Source organism: Mesoplodon densirostris, chromosome X, assembly GCF_025265405.1.
Source record: "Mesoplodon densirostris isolate mMesDen1 chromosome X, mMesDen1 primary haplotype, whole genome shotgun sequence".
Taxonomy (NCBI): Eukaryota; Metazoa; Chordata; class Mammalia; order Artiodactyla; family Ziphiidae; genus Mesoplodon; species Mesoplodon densirostris.
In genome coordinates, this window is record NC_082681.1 from 340,941 (window position 1) to 349,481 (window position 8,541).

Genomic DNA, 8,541 nt, shown 5'->3' on the forward strand with positions numbered 1-8,541 from the left:
ATATTCGCTCCCAGGATTGTTTTTGAGGGCAGGTGTCATTCACAGGCCTGTAATGAGTGTGAATATTTAGTGACCATTAGCACTGGGTTGAAAGCTGCTCTTGTGGTAAACGGCCACTAGGCGGCAGCAGTTCTCCATTCACAAATCTCGTTACTAGGGCAGCAGAGCTGTTCTGGAATACCTTTTCCTAGGTTGAAAATTAAAATGGAATGTGCCAGGAGAAACCCCCATAAGTTTATGTTACATTATTTCTTGTTTGTTGTTTTAGTTTTTTTAATAGGGGTAATGATTAGAATATTGTTTGTCCTAGGTGTACACAATCTGCTTCATTTGTGCATAACGTATATATATATATATATATATATATATATATATATATATATATATATATTCATGCACAGATCCACTTCCCATGTAAATTATTGCAGAGTGTTCCATAGACCTCCCTTGCTATATGGTCGGTCTTTTTTATGTGTATTTAATAGGTATTTGTACACGTATGGTAACCCTAATCTTAATTTTTCCATTACCCCCACCTTTCCTTTTAGATAAGCATAGTTTGTTTTCTAAGTGTTTGAGTGTCATTCTCTGTGCAAATATGTTCATTTGTGTCCGTTGTTAGATAACGCCTGTAAGTGATATCATAGGATATGTCTTTTGCTTTCCGACTTACCTCATGTTCTGTGATTATGTCTAGGCTCAACTATGGTGCCTGAAAGAGCAGTGTTTCATTGTTTTCCGTGGCTAATATTCCATTGTGTACATGGACCACTTCTTCTTTTTCAACTGATATCGTGATGGACATTTTGGTTGCTTCCGTGTCTTGGCTATTGTGAAAATTCCTGCAGTGCAGCTGTTGAAGCCTGTGCCTTCTCGACTCTGGACTTGTCAGGTGAGAGTCTCAGCGGTGGGCCTGCTGAACGGAAGGATGGCTCAATTTTTACTTTTAAACGCAGCTCCTTTCTATTCTCATTATTGGCTGTCACCACTTTACATCTCACCAGCAGCTACAGGGTACACAGTTCTCTAAATCCCTTTCAGCATGTAATATTTGTAGACTTTTAGTTGATGGTAGTTGACATGTGTGAGTTGAAACCTTTTCGGAGGTTAGATTTGCATGAGTGTAATAATTACTGATGTTGAGCTTTTATCCATTTTCCTCTTTTTTGAAAGTGAGTGAGTAAAACTTACCCCTCCATACAATCTCCTTGAAAAATTTCAGAGATTTGAAATTTTTTGGCCATTCCCTAACTCCGCACAATTTTTTAGGGCAGGTGTCCTTTACAGCCCTGAATCCTTGTGAATGTTAAGTGACCATTAGCTGTGGGTTTAAAGCCGCTCTTGTGGGAAACGGCCACAAGGCGGCAGCATTTCTACATTTCCAACTCTGGGTTTTTGGGCAACAGATGTTTCCCGTCAATCGTGTTAGTAAGCTGCGAATTAGAGTGGAATGTGCCAGCAAAAACCCCCAAGAGTTTATATCTCCTAAATTGTTGTTTGTTATTTAAATTTAATTTTTATTAATTATCAGAGCAAATTTGATCAAAATGTAGATTCTCCTAGTTGCATAGTTTCTGGTTCATCCTATCAATGTATCTGTTTGGATCCTTTCCCTGTGTATGTTATTAAAGAGTGTTGAGTAGACCTCTCTTCGTGTTCCATAGGTGTTTTGTGATTATATATTTCCTATGTATTAGTATATGTCTGTTAACCCCCATATCCTATTTCATACATTCCTTACACCTTTCCATTTAGTTAAACATAATTTGGTTTTCTGAATCTATGCGTGTCCTTCTCTTGGAAATTATTTCATGGGTATCAATTCCTAGGTAACACCTATAAGTGATGTCATAGGATGTCTGTCTTTCGGTTTCTTTCTTACTTCTAGTGTGGTGATTATCTCTCGGTCCTTCTATGGTGGTGCCAATGGCACTGTTCCATGCTTTTTCATGGCTAACATTCCATTGTGTACACGGACGACTTCTTCTTGGTGCATTTTTCTGTTGATGCACATTTTGGTTTCTTCCAGGTTTGGCTATGGTACATCTTGCTGCAGTGCAGGATTGCCAGCCTGTGTGTTTTTGATTCTGGTCTACTCAGGTGATAGGCGCATGAGTGGGCCTACCAGATCACATGGTAGCTCCATTTTTACCCTTAAACACACATCCATTCTGTTCTCACTACTGGCTGTTACCAGGTTGCATCCCACCAGCAGCTAAAGGGTACGCTGTTCTCTAAAACCCCTTCAGCATTTGTTTTTTTAGACTTTTTTTGCTGATGATCATTCTGACGGCTGTCAGGTGAACGTTTGTGAACACTGGATTTGCATGGCTTTATTGATTCCTGATGTTCAGCCTTTTTCCATTCCCGTTTTTTTTAACAAAAAAGAAACAAAGACAAAGAAACAGAAGACAGATGAGCATATATTATGCCTCTTGAAACTGTCGGTTTGAAATATGGATGCCTTTGAATTTTTTGGTCGATATACGACCCCAGGATTTGTTTTCAGTGCAGGTGTGATTTACAGGCCTGCAATTATTTTGAATATCAACTGACCATTAATGCTGGGATTAAAGCTGCTGTTGTGTGAAACGCCCACAAGGTGGCAGCTGTTCTACTTTACCAAATCTGGTTACTAGGGCAACAGAGCCTCAATGGAAGTTGTGTTCCAGGTTGTAATTTAGAATGGAGTGTGCCAGGGAAAAGCTCCTTAAGTATATGTTTCACTATTTCTTGTTCGTTTATTTAATTTAATTTTTATTTTTATCACAGCAAGTTTGATTACAATGTTTGGCTTGTTCTAGGTGTGCAAGATGTGGTTCTTTTACACATAAACATATGTCTATTCTTCCTGGAATCCTTTTCCCCTGTACGTTATGACAGAATGTTGAGTAGTCTTCTCTTGGTATTCCGTCGGTCTTTGGTGATGATATATTTCATGTGTGTTTGTATATGTCTGTTAACCCCAATATCCTAATGTATCCAATCCTCACAAATTTCCATTGGTGAACCATAAGTTTGTTGAATGAATCAGTGGTTGCCCTTCTCTGTGGAAATATCTTCACTGGTATCCATTCATAGGTAATACCTAAAAGTGATACCATACGATATGTGTCTTTCTCTTTCTGACATACTACAAGTTGTGTGATTACCTCTAGACTCATCTAGAGTGCTGCAAATGACATCATGTCCTTTTTTCCTTAGCCAATACTCTGTCTGTACATGTACCAGTTTTCTTTGTCCACTCATCTGTTGATGGACTTTTTGGTTGCTTCCATGACTTGGCAATTGTAATGCTGCGGCAATGCACATTCACCTCCCTGTGTCTTTCTAATTCTGTCTTCTTAGGTTATAGGCCCAGGAGTGGGCCTGCTGGATCATATGGTAGAAAATTATTTACCTAGTAAAGGCACCTCCATTCTGTTCTCATTAGTGGCTCTTGCCAGGTCACATCCCACTTAAAGTTGAGGGTACACACTTCTGCACAACACCTTCAGCATTTATTGTTTGTATTTTTTTTTTTTTGCTGAAGTTTATTCTGAGAAGAGTGAACTGCTATATATTTGTGGTTGGATTTGCATGCGTCTCATAATCCATTGAAATTGAGCTTTCTGGCATGTCCTTTTTTTCTTCAAACTGTGAGTAGAGCTTACCTCTTCCAATTGTTTTCGTGAAGTATGTGTGACATTTAGAAATATTTTGGCCATTACCTCCCTAATGACATTCTGAGGGCAGGTTTCATTTACAGCCCTCCAGTACTGGTGCATATGAAGTGACCCTTAGCACAGTTTTTAAAGCTGCTGTTGCAGGTCACGGCCAGAGGGTGGCAGCATTTCTGCTTTTCACAAGCTTTTAACTAGGGAAACAGACTACCTTGCAGTGGTATTTCTCGGTATTAAATTAAAGTGGAATGTGCCTGGATCAACCCCCAAAAGCTGATGTTTCTTTACTTTTGTTTGTTTTCTAGATTGAGTTTATATTTTTTTATTGGAGTCATATTCCATTGTGTACATGGACCACTTCTTCTTTGTGCATTCCTCTGTTGATGGACATTTTCGTAGCTTCCAAGTGTTGGCTATGATAAATATTGCTGGAGTGCAGGATTGCCAGGATGTTTTTTTCTTGTTTTGCAGTACGTAGGCCACTCACTGCCATGGCCACACCAGTTGCAGGGCACAGGCTCTGGACGCACAGGCCCAGCAGTCATAGCTCACGGGACCAGCCGCTCCGCGGCATGTGTGATTTTCCCGAACCGGGGCGTAAACCCGTGTCCCCTGCTTCGGCGGCAGACTCTCAACAACTGCGCCACCAGTGAAGTCCAGCCTGTGTCTTTTTGATTTTCATCCTCTCAGGCGATAAGCCCAGCAGTGGGTATGCTTGATTGAATGGCAGCTCAGTATTTACCTTTTCAATGCACCTCCTTTGTGTTTTCCTTACTGGCTCTTACCATGTCCCACGTTGAACCAAGCCGAGGCATTTCTCCAAACCCCTTCAGCATTTATTGTTTGCAGAATTTTTGCTGATGGTCATTCTGACTGTTGTGAGCTGGTAGGATGTTTGTAATTTGGATTTGCATGTCTTTAATTCTTTCTAAGGTTCATTTTTCCAAACCTTTTTAAATTTCTGTTAACGAACAAATGAAAAAAACGTAGAATACAATTAACCTCTTGAAATTGTCTTCTTGAAAGGTTGCCCTCAAAATTGAATTTTTTGGTCAATATTCGCTCCCAGGATTGTTTTTGAGGGCAGGTGTCATTCACAGGCCTGTAATGAGTGTGAATATTTAGTGACCATTAGCACTGGGTTGAAAGCTGCTCTTGTGGTAAACGGCCACTAGGCGGCAGCAGTTCTCCATTCACAAATCTCGTTACTAGGGCAGCGGAGCTGTTCTGGAATACCTTTTCCTAGGTTGAAAATTAAAATGGAATGTGCCAGGAGAAACCCCCATAAGTTTATGTTACATTATTTCTTGTTTGTTGTTTTAGTTTTTTTAATAGGGGTAATGATTAGAATATTGTTTGTCCTAGGTGTACACAATCTGGTTCATTTGTGCATATCATATATATATATATATATATATATATATATATATATATATATTCATGCACAGATCCACTTCCCATGTAATTTATTGCAGAGTGTTCCATAGACCTCCCTTTCTATATGGTCGGTCTTTTTGTTATGTGTATTTAATAGTTATTTGTACACGTATGGTAATCCTAATGTTAATTTTTCCATTCCCCCCACCTTTCCTTTTAGATAAGCCTAGTTTGTTTTCTAAGTGTGTGAGTGTCTTTCTCTGTGCAAATATGTTCATTTGTGTCAGTTGTTAGATAATGCCTGTAAGTGATATCATAGGATATGTCTTTTGCTTTCCGACTTACCTCATGTTCTGTGATTATGTCTAGGCTCAACTATGGTGCCTGAAAGAGCAGTGTTTCATTGTTTTCCGTGGCTAATATTCCATTGTGTACATGGACCACTTCTTCTTTTTCAACTGATATCGTGATGGACATTTTGGTTGCTTCCGTGTCTTGGCTATTGTGAAAATTCCTGCAGTGCAGCTGTTGAAGCCTGTGCCTTCTCGACTCTGGACTTGTCAGGTGAGAGTCTCAGCAGTGGGCCTGCTGAACGGAAGGATGGCTCAATTTTTACTTTTAAACGCAGCTCCTTTCTATTCTCATTATTGGCTGTCACCACTTTACATCTCACCAGCAGCTACAGGGTACACAGTTCTCTAAATCCCTTTCAGCATGTAATATTTGTAGACTTTTAGTTGATGGTAGTTGACATGTGTGAGTTGAAACCTTTTCGGAGGTTAGATTTGCATGAGTGTAATAATTACTGATGTTGAGCTTTTATCCATTTTCCTCTTTTTTGAAAGTGAGTGAGTAAAACTTACCCCTCCATACAATCTCCTTGAAAAATTTCAGAGATTTGAAATTTTTTGGCCATTCCCTAACTCCGCACAATTTTTTAGGGCAGGTGTCCTTTACAGCCCTGAATCCTTGTGAATGTTAAGTGACCATTAGCTGTGGGTTTAAAGCCGCTCTTGTGGGAAACGGCCACAAGGCGGCAGCATTTCTACATTTCCAACTCTGGGTTTTTGGGCAACAGATGTTTCCCGTCAATCGTGTTAGTAAGCTGCGAATTAGAGTGGAATGTGCCAGCAAAAACCCCCAAGAGTTTATATCTCCTAAATTGTTGTTTGTTATTTAAATTTAATTTTTATTAATTATCAGAGCAAATTTGATCAAAATGTAGATTCTCCTAGTTGCATAGTTTCTGGTTCATCCTATCAATGTATCTGTTTGGATCCTTTCCCTGTGTATGTTATTAAAGAGTGTTGAGTAGACCTCTCTTCGTGTTCCATAGGTGTTTTGTGATTATATATTTCCTATGTATTAGTATATGTCTGTTAACCCCCATATCCTATTTCATACATTCCTTACACCTTTCCATTTAGTTAAACATAATTTGGTTTTCTGAATCTATGCGTGTCCTTCTCTTGGAAATTATTTCATGGGTATCAATTCCTAGGTAACACCTATAAGTGATGTCATAGGATGTCTGTCTTTCGGTTTCTTTCTTACTTCTAGTGTGGTGATTATCTCTCGGTCCTTCTATGGTGGTGCCAATGGCACTGTTCCATGCTTTTTCATGGCTAACATTCCATTGTGTACACGGACGACTTCTTCTTGGTGCATTTTTCTGTTGATGCACATTTTGGTTTCTTCCAGGTTTGGCTATGGTACATCTTGCTGCAGTGCAGGATTGCCAGCCTGTGTGTTTTTGATTCTGGTCTACTCAGGTGATAGGCGCATGAGTGGGCCTACCAGATCACATGGTAGCTCCATTTTTACCCTTAAACACACATCCATTCTGTTCTCACTACTGGCTGTTACCAGGTTGCATCCCACCAGCAGCTAAAGGGTACGCTGTTCTCTAAAACCCCTTCAGCATTTGTTTTTTTAGACTTTTTTTGCTGATGATCATTCTGACGGCTGTCAGGTGAACGTTTGTGAACACTGGATTTGCATGGCTTTATTGATTCCTGATGTTCAGCCTTTTTCCATTCCCGTTTTTTTTAACAAAAAAGAAACAAAGACAAAGAAACAGAAGACAGATGAGCATATATTATGCCTCTTGAAACTGTCGGTTTGAAATATGGATGCCTTTGAATTTTTTGGTCGATATACGACCCCAGGATTTGTTTTCAGTGCAGGTGTGATTTACAGGCCTGCAATTATTTTGAATATCAACTGACCATTAATGCTGGGATTAAAGCTGCTGTTGTGTGAAACGCCCACAAGGTGGCAGCTGTTCTACTTTACCAAATCTGGTTACTAGGGCAACAGAGCCTCAATGGAAGTTGTGTTCCAGGTTGTAATTTAGAATGGAGTGTGCCAGGGAAAAGCTCCTTAAGTATATGTTTCACTATTTCTTGTTCGTTTATTTAATTTAATTTTTATTTTTATCACAGCAAGTTTGATTACAATGTTTGGCTTGTTCTAGGTGTGCAAGATGTGGTTCTTTTACACATAAACATATGTCTATTCTTCCTGGAATCCTTTTCCCCTGTATGTTATGACAGAATGTTGAGTAGTCTTCTCTTGGTATTCCGTCGGTCTTTGGTGATGATATATTTCATGTGTGTTTGTATATGTCTGTTAACCCCAATATCCTAATGTATCCAATCCTCACAAATTTCCATTGGTGAACCATAAGTTTGTTGAATGAATCAGTGGTTGCCCTTCTCTGTGGAAATATCTTCACTGGTATCCATTCATAGGTAATACCTAAAAGTGATACCATACGATATGTGTCTTTCTCTTTCTGACATACTACAAGTTGTGTGATTACCTCTAGACTCATCTAGAGTGCTGCAAATGACATCATGTCCTTTTTTCCTTAGCCAATACTCTGTCTGTACATGTACCAGTTTTCTTTGTCCACTCATCTGTTGATGGACTTTTTGGTTGCTTCCATGACTTGGCAATTGTAATGCTGCGGCAATGCACATTCACCTCCCTGTGTCTTTCTAATTCTGTCTTCTTAGGTTATAGGCCCAGGAGTGGGCCTGCTGGATCATATGGTAGAAAATTATTTACCTAGTAAAGGCACCTCCATTCTGTTCTCATTAGTGGCTCTTGCCAGGTCACATCCCACTTAAAGTTGAGGGTACACACTTCTGCACAACACCTTCAGCATTTATTGTTTGTATTTTTTTTTTTTTGCTGAAGTTTATTCTGAGAAGAGTGAACTGCTATATATTTGTGGTTGGATTTGCATGCGTCTCATAATCCATTGAAATTGAGCTTTCTGGCATGTCCTTTTTTTCTTCAAACTGTGAGTAGAGCTTACCTCTTCCAATTGTTTTCGTGAAGTATGTGTGACATTTAGAAATATTTTGGCCATTACCTCCCTAATGACATTCTGAGGGCAGGTTTCATTTACAGCCCTCCAGTACTGGTGCATATGAAGTGACCCTTAGCACAGTTTTTAAAGCTGCTGTTGCAGGTCACGGCCAGAGGGTGGCAG